The sequence below is a fragment of the Leuciscus leuciscus genome, assembly GCF_965113295.1.
Source record: "Leuciscus leuciscus genome assembly, chromosome: 13".
Classification (NCBI taxonomy): domain Eukaryota; kingdom Metazoa; phylum Chordata; class Actinopteri; order Cypriniformes; family Leuciscidae; genus Leuciscus; species Leuciscus leuciscus.
The window spans coordinates 37391037-37398944 of NC_138737.1; the positions used below are offsets into that span (position 1 = coordinate 37391037).

The following is a 7908-nucleotide window of genomic DNA, read 5'->3' on the forward strand; positions in this document are numbered from 1 at the left end:
CTTCTGTTCCCTAAGGAAAATTAAGACTTAAATGAGACATCCTTAGGATGTCTGGTGGGGAGTGTTCTGCTTCTAGTTTAAATGTCACTCAACAATGTATTGTTTTGTATAGTTGTTTTAGTTCTGGCGCCCCCTGTGGGAAATATAAGTGATTCAACTTATATATTATAACTATTAACAAACAATAAAAAAATATTAAGTTGAACATATTTGTCAGTGAAATCATTCCTAATTTATCTGTAATATAAATACGATACTAAAATTGTTATTTATACAGAGATACTGTCATTCAGTTTTTTGAAGAATTTGCATTAAACTGAATGACAAAAACTTCTACTTCAGCTTATATTGACGGCCATCAACTGGCCACCTATATTAAACAATGAGCTTGACCAGCAAAGTTAATCACAATTATTCACAACATCTACTTATTTTTCAAAAAATCTAACAATATAGGCTAAGTGTGTTGTGGCATTTCACTGAATGACATGCGTTTGTTTCTCAGGTACACCCAAAAAGGGTCAAATTTGACAAGCTATAATAAATGATCTGGGGGTATTTTGAGCTGAAATGTCACAGACACTTTCTGGGGACACCATAGATTTATATTACATCTTGTGAAAAGGGGCATAATATGTCACCTTTAAAGTAGACTTTACTTTTGTAAATTTAATTTGATGCTGTAGCCTTTTCCCCGTTATTATTTGATTCACGGGACTGGACACCAGTTATCTTGCCAAGAAAAATCTTTATTCTTATATTTAAGAATAAAGATTCTTAAGGTTGTAATACAACAACCTTTATGACAAAAATAAAGGTTGTTGTATTAGAAATTATATATATTTTTTAATAAATGCAGTTCTTTTTAACCTTTTATTCATCAAATATATTAGGCAGCAGAACTGTTTCCAACACTCATAATAAATCAGAATATTAGAATGATTTCTGGGGCTGTTTACACCTGGCCACTTCATGCGTTTTCTCAGATCGGATAGCTATCCGATCGTGAAAAGACCAGGGGCGCCTGTTTCAGAAAGGAGGTTAAGTGAAAACTCAGAGTATGTTAACCCTGAAATGAGGGAAACTCTGGGTTTTCTGTTTCAGAATGGGAGGTATGTTAAACCTGAGAAAGCAGAGTAAGTCAAGCCCGTTTCTGAAAGAGAGGTAACTTATACTCAGAGTCAGTTACCATGGTAACTTACTCTGTGAACCTAACCTGGCCGGGAGCAGGTTTTCTTCGGTAAACCCAGAGTTTCTTTCGGTCTCCTCCCCTTTTTTTAAAGAGGAAGTGGTGTTTAAACACCTCATTCATTCTTTCAGTACATTTTTATTAATAAAATTAATCTTTAATTAATAAATACAATATTGCTATTTTTACTGTTTTTTTTTTTTTTTTTTTTTTTTTAAATAAGATGAAGTCTATTAACTCCTTAACTGGCAACTGAATATACAGTAGTAGATTAGAGTTACATAATGTAGTTCTAAACAAATTCTACAGAATTAAACTGTGGCATTTACTGAAAATCACTGAACTCTGTTCATCTGTGCAACAGAAGTTGATGGACCGTCCTCCTGCTGTTCTTCCACTTTGGGGGCGGGGGGAGAGATAAGACTACCCATTTATACTTAGCTTTAAACTTAGATTCTACTCCACATAAAAATGTGAAAAAATCTGAATGTGTAGATTGTTTGATGTGACACATAACATTATCCCCATCGTCCTGTGAAGATGAGTACACTTTATAACACTATTTGTCATAATTTCTGGTGTATTGAGTAGGCTACTTACAACTGCCTGCAGGTTTTGTTGGGACAGGAGGCTCCAAAAGACAGATATTACCATCGGAATCTGTTGGGACCAACAAAAAACCCAACCCAAAGTAAAATAAATGGAAATATCAAAAATAGCCTATATAAGAAATAACACATATGTAAACCTCTTACATTTTATGAAGGCCCTTGGATCTTCGGGAGTGACTGGCTCTGAAGTCCCTCCAGGAATTCCCCCAGCCAAAAATGCTGCTGCACTGCTAGACACTGGGATGCTATTTAGTTATTTAATATGTCAAATATTTGTAAATTCAGGTAGCCTACACCCATGATATGCTCAAACCTTACCTGATTGAATTATGTTCTTATATTTAATTTTCAGCTGCTGCCATGTTCTTTTAATACCTGCAGGATTGCACCCATGAAAATTAAAATTAGGTTGAATAACATACTGTTCTTCCAGTTTCACCTCTGATATTATAACAGTTGGGTAAGTTACTCTAAAATAGTTATTAATTACTAACTACAAATGACATCTTCAACCGTGTAATTAGATTCATGTAATAATGACTATCTTTAGAAAGTATTGGTCTACTTATTAATAAATCCCATATCAACCTCAACCACTTGAACAATACAAGGAGAGACAAGAAACTGCACTTTTAATGCTTTCAAATAAACAATATACAATTGCATGGATTATTCTTGAATTGACCAAAGTGTGTAGAGGGAGAAGGTTACATAAAAAATATACCTTTTAAAAATGTATGTTAAATATACAGAATTGTTCTATAGTCTAATGCAATTACATCAGATTTTACTTCAAATTACAGAAGAATTAAGAGTAATCCCTTTAAATAAATGACAGTATTTAGATGACTTGGTAATTAATTACACCCAACACTGTATAACTAATTAAAATGTAAACATACGCATTGACTCGAGCAACTATTTTCTCCCTAGCTAACTCTAGTTGTCCTTCGCTGCTGCAGCCGATATTTAAAAAATAATAATATGTCTTCTTACGCTTGCAGAAGCTGGTGAGAAATATGCAGACCTCTTTTTGTCTGGCGCTGTTACCATGGTGACTCATAATATCTGCACTCCATTGATAATGGCTTTTTATAGTGGTGGTGCACGCGCTTAACTCAGAGTCAGTCAACTCAGAGTTGATTGAACTAACTAATTTCCGCTGTTCTGTAACCGAAAACTCAGAGTTTCCCATCTCAGGGTAAGTCAACTCAGTTGAACCTCCTTTCTGAAACAGGCCCCAGGGGCCCGTTCTTCGTACGTCGCTAACTCAGTTAGCTGGATTTGATTGTTGGAGATTTGGCATGATCTTGGATTGTTTGGTTCTTCGACGCTCATCCTGGACTTGCTGTCATAGCAACAGGTGCCCAAGCTTAAACCTGCTCGGGAGCAGGCTTATTTCATGTTAACAGGATTAGATCCCGGCTTTATAAGCGGAGGTGATACGGGAAGTCTTTCGCAGCCATGTCTTGTCCGTTTTTACGACAAGAACCTGTCGCTGAAGCTGGTCTCACGCTGCACAATCCACTGCCGCTTTCTGAGCATGCAGCCTGACATCAAACAATTCACCATTTACCTTGGAGAAGCGAGTCCAGAATATATCAAATAATACAAAAAGTAATGTAATCAAAAAGTATGCAGTTGACTGATTAAAAATATCTTAGATGGTGTGTGACTCCATGTCCTACATCACAAATGTGGAAGCAAAATGGCCTGGTTCTGTGCATGACTCCAGGATTTTCAGAGAGTCACATTTATGCACATTATTTGAACGTGGTAAGGAAATATTTAATATCAAGCTCACTGTATTACATACATTTATTCTGAGCCTAAAAAAACTGCATTTTTCCAGGTGCTTACGACGGGATCCTGCTTGGTGACAGGGGCTATACCTGCAGGCAGTATTTCATGACGCCATTCCCTGACCCAAACCCCGGACCACAAACCCGTTTCAATGCAGCTCTAGCCAGGACAAGGGCACGCATTGAAATGACCTTTGGGCAACTAAAGGAAAGATTTCAGTGTCTGAGGGTTGCACCTGACAGGGCCTGTGACATTATTGTTGCATGTGCCATACTCCACAATAGTGCCACCATCAGAAAGGAGAGGACCCCTGTGGTGGAGGTGCAGCCTGATGATGACCTCCAGCCAGTGCACTTGGACCAACCTAGTGGCAGAGCTGCACGGGACAGAATTGTGGAACACCATTTTTTTTTTTTTTTTTTTTAAACAAAAACCTTCATTAAATGAATAGAAGACAAGACAACATGCTTAGTTCCTTGAGTTTTATTTCAATTATTCTTTGTCAAGAAAAGCCAATGATGGTCATCTTTTGCCTGCAATAAGATATATTGTTATCCAAGGTCAGCAATAGTACTCTGTGTGAAATAGTGTATTTAGCACTTACTCTTGAATGATTGATTGATTATTTCGGTATTAATGAGTCTACTCCTCCTGGAAACTGTTATAAGCATGAGCCCCGTCTGATTGGCCGTGGCAGAGGTGTTGCAACCATTTATAAAGATATTCTAAATGTTACTCAGAAAACGGGTTATAAGTTTATTTCATTTGAAGTACTTGTACTAAATGTTACGCTCTTAGATGTTAGAAAAACATCCCTATTATCTCTAGCCTTGGCTACCGTAGTCACTGATCACTACATGGTAACTTGCATATTACGTACTGCTGTAATATGTCATGCGGCGTCGCGTTATCAACCAGGCAGAACAATCCTCCCATCCACCATAGATAACTTCTCAAATTGCTTATCTAATCTGTCTCAGCTGCTGCCTGAACCCAAACAAACAGATGAACTAGAAGAACTAACTAGCACTATGAGCACCATTCTCTCTAGAACATTGGATGTGGTTGCACCTATTAAATTAAAAAAGGTCAGAGAGAAAAATAAAGCACCATGGTATAACAATACTACGCATGTTTTAAAGAGAGAAACCCGTATTTTAGAGCGTAAATGGAAACAAACTAATTTAGAGGTCTTTAGAATCGCGTGGAAAGACAGTATGTCGCGTTATAAAAAGGCCCTAAAAGCGGCCAGGGCTGAGCACCTCCGCAAACTAATAGAAAACAACCAAAACAATCCAAGGTTTCTATTTAACACCGTGGCTAGACTAACAAATAAACAGACGTCACCCGAACAAAATATCCCGTTACAGTTCAGTAGTAATGATTTCATGAACTTCTTCACTGAGAAAATAGAAAGCATCAGAACCACAATTATAAACGTTCAATCTTCAATCGCGCCTTATAATTCAGCTTCAATTATCACCCCGAAAGAACAATTACAGTGCTTTACAACTATAGAACAAAAAGAGTTAAATAAACTTATCACTTCATCTAAAACAACAACATGTTTATTAGATCCTATACCAACTAAACTACTGAAAGAAGTGTTACCTGTAGTGGAAGAGCCTCTCCTCAATATTATTAACTCATCTTTATCTTTAGGTCATGTTCCAAGAACATTTAAACTGGCAGTTATAAAACCTCTCATTAAGAAACCACAATTAGATCATAATAATCTAGCAAATTATAGACCCATTTCAAATCTTCCATTTATGTCTAAAATATTAGAAAAAGTGGTGTCCGCTCAACTGGGATCTTTCTTGCAACAAAATGATATCTATGAAAAGTTTCAGTCTGGATTCAGACCGCATCATAGCACTGAAACTGCGCTCGTTAAAATCACAAATGATTTACTTTTAGCTTCTGACCAAGGCTGTATCTCAATACTAGTTTTACTTGATCTTAGTGCTGCGTTCGATACTATAGATCACACAATACTCTTAGATCGACTACAAAATGATACTGGTGTTCAAGGACAAGCACTAAGCTGGTTCAAATCATACCTATCTGACCGCTACCATTTTGTCTATTTAAATGGAGAAAAATCGATCATAACTCCAGTAAACTATGGAGTGCCGCAGGGATCTGTATTAGGCCCTCTGTTATTTTCAATATATATGATGCCACTTGGAAATATTATAAGGAAACATGGGATTAGTTTCCATTGTTATGCTGATGACACTCAAATATATATTTCATCACGGCCGGATGAAAACGCTACATTTTCCAAATTGACAGAGTGTGTTAAAGATAGGGTTGGGCATCGTTTTGATTTGAACGATTCTGATTCCGATTCCGATTCTTCATTTCGATTTCGGTTCTTTTCGATTCTCGATTCCGATTCTTTGAGGGGTGGAGTCAAAACCTGTCACAGGCTCATTTCACAGAGGAACATTTTATTTTGATTTAGTTTTAGTTTTGGGAGCTGCAGCCCACGTGGGAGAAAATTAGGAATGCCTCTGCACCAGACCAAAAAACAGATTTATGCAGAACTTGCACCCTGGTCTGGACTCTCTGGACATAACTAACTCAATGTATAAAAGCTCACTTTAAAACACCATTGATTTGTATCATATTCCGGTCGCGGTTTAAAATGGTTTTAAGTTAAAAAAAAAAGATGTTGAAATATGTTATATTTAGCATTTTATATGCAGCTAATAGCTACCTTGCTTAACACGTATACTATAAACATTCTCTATTCATTTAAAAAAAAATACCTCATATCACGTTGGTCCACGTGAGATGATTGACAGCTGTACAGCGAATGAGAGAGCGCTGATATCATAAACTGACGCAAATCATTTTACAAACATGTGATGATAAATCATTATTTCTCCAAATATGCGCACCATTGAATTAAGAGCCCTGGCGGATGCTGTTTATTGCATGTATGTGAACACAAATAAACCGGAGAAGACGTGAATGACGCTTTATGAGTGATGATTTCTATTCAAAATAAAAAACATTACAGATTAATTATTTTGCACTCGATCCTGGCAACGTTACTAACGTTGGTCGCGCAGGGTTGCCTGAGGAGGACGAGACAGTGGACCAGCGCGCAGAGACAGTGGACATATGTCGAACACGCTACACTCCTTGTAAATTTTGTACACCATGCAGGCGTAACGTTAGGTGTTTAGTCATATTTGTAGTGCATCCGCCCGTGCAAGAAATAAGTTTGTCACATGTGTTGCACTCTGCCGACCCAGGCTTTTTTAAGGTGAAATAAAGCCACACTTTTGAGCGCCGCTTACCGTGCTCCATGCCTGCAACAGAACAAGTGGGCGCGGCAAGCACTTCCGGAAATCCAGTGGCCACTATGGAAACCAAAACTTGCGCGTTTGGAACCGATGATCGGAATCGAAAACAAATTTTCTAAACGATTCCAATGGCATCGTTATTTTTTAAACGGTTCCCAGTTGGAACCGGTTCTCGATGCCCAACCCTAGTTAAAGATATAAAAGATTGGATGACGCGTAATTTTCTTTTATTAAATCCAGACAAGACAGAGGTAATACTTATCGGTTCAAAAAACCGCCCACAAAACCTCGCACAATACAACTTTAACATCATAGGATGTCCTGTTACTTTATCCTCTACAGTAAAAGACCTGGGTGTTATACTCGATTGCAACCTGTCTTTTGAAAATCATATTTCATATGTTACAAAAACAGCCTTTTTCCACCTTAGAAACATTGCTAAGCTACGTAATATGCTATCAGTTTCTGATGCAGAAAAGTTAGTTCATGCATTCATGACCTCGAGACTGGATTACTGTAATGCTTTATTAGCTGGTTGTCCTGCATCCTCAATAAACAAGCTACAGTTAGTCCAAAATGCCGCCGCTAGAGTTCTTAGGAGATCAAGAAAATATGATCATATAACACCGATTTTATCATCACTGCATTGGTTACCTATAAAGTTCCGTATTAATTACAAGGTATTGCTACTGACTTATAAAGCCCTAAACGGCTTAGCTCCAGTCTATTTAACGGATCTTCTATCGCCCTATAATCCATCGCGCTCTTTAAGATCACTAAATTCAAGGCTTTTGGTCATACCTAGGATATCCAGAACCACCAAAGGAGGGAGAGCATTTTCACATTTGGCTCCAAAACTCTGGAATAGTCTTCCTGATACTGTTCGTTGCTCAGACTCGCTCTCCCAGTTTAAAACTAGATTAAAGTCGCATCTCTTCAGCCAGGCATTCATATAATCCTACAGTTCAAACTACAATCCGGCCTC

The 7908-nt window shown here is 37.6% G+C and overlaps 1 long non-coding RNA gene across 1 annotated transcript; it reads right to left on the reverse strand.

The window, feature by feature from the left end:
• Positions 1 to 5875: 5875 nt before the first annotated feature.
• On the reverse strand, positions 5876 to 6437 carry LOC309511922. Its single transcript, XR_014210825.1, has 2 exons — positions 6193 to 6437; positions 5876 to 6120 (listed from the first exon to the last, which is right to left on the reverse strand). It is a non-coding gene; the product is annotated as an uncharacterized lncRNA (long non-coding RNA).
• Positions 6438 to 7908: the final 1471 nt, after the last annotated feature.